The following is a 705-nucleotide window of genomic DNA, read 5'->3' as shown; positions in this document are numbered from 1 at the left end:
ATAGTGCAGGCTCGGTACATATTTGCTAAATAATGATGTTGTTCTTGAGTTTTATTGGCGATGGTAATGATGAGCGGTGCGTTGGTGGTGCCTGGGGCGGCGAGGTTGGTCGAGGGTCACTTGGCCCTGAGGGTCAGCGTGCCGCATGCTGGCCCTCACGAGGTCGCGGGGTTAACGAGGCCTGAGTTACGACCACGGGGGTAAAGCGAAGCACTGTCTTGGCACTCCCAGCCACTCCTTGCCACTCCTTCTGACACTCTCAGACTGGTCACCGTGCCGGCCTGGCCGCTGGGTGGTCCACTCAGGGCTTTTGGGTGGTCCCTCATGGCCCCTTAGGGTCTTTAAAAGTCCTTTAGAAGTCCCCAACGCTCACTTAATGTTCCCTTACGTTCTCCTATGATCCCTGAGGAATCACCTAAAACTGCTATCGACCATAGAGAAATTATAGTCCCTTGATACATATATTCCTTCCCCTCGCGTCCCTAGATTTTGGCCCATAACCCCTCCTCGCCCCTCATTGTCCCTGCGCGATCCTCGATTCCCTCATGTTCCCCACGCCCTCACAAGAGCGTGAAAGCGGAGAGAACACACGTGTACTCACAAAACACTCATGACTCACAGCCTTCACGATGAGGAACAACATAGTACTCCAATGTGAATGCCCAATACTGATCTGTTCATTGTAGGGCATCGCGTGTTATTTAT

Source organism: Penaeus monodon, chromosome 31 (genome assembly GCF_015228065.2).
Source record: "Penaeus monodon isolate SGIC_2016 chromosome 31, NSTDA_Pmon_1, whole genome shotgun sequence".
NCBI classification, from domain to species: domain Eukaryota; kingdom Metazoa; phylum Arthropoda; class Malacostraca; order Decapoda; family Penaeidae; genus Penaeus; species Penaeus monodon.
Note: the sequence above shows the minus strand (reverse complement) of the source record.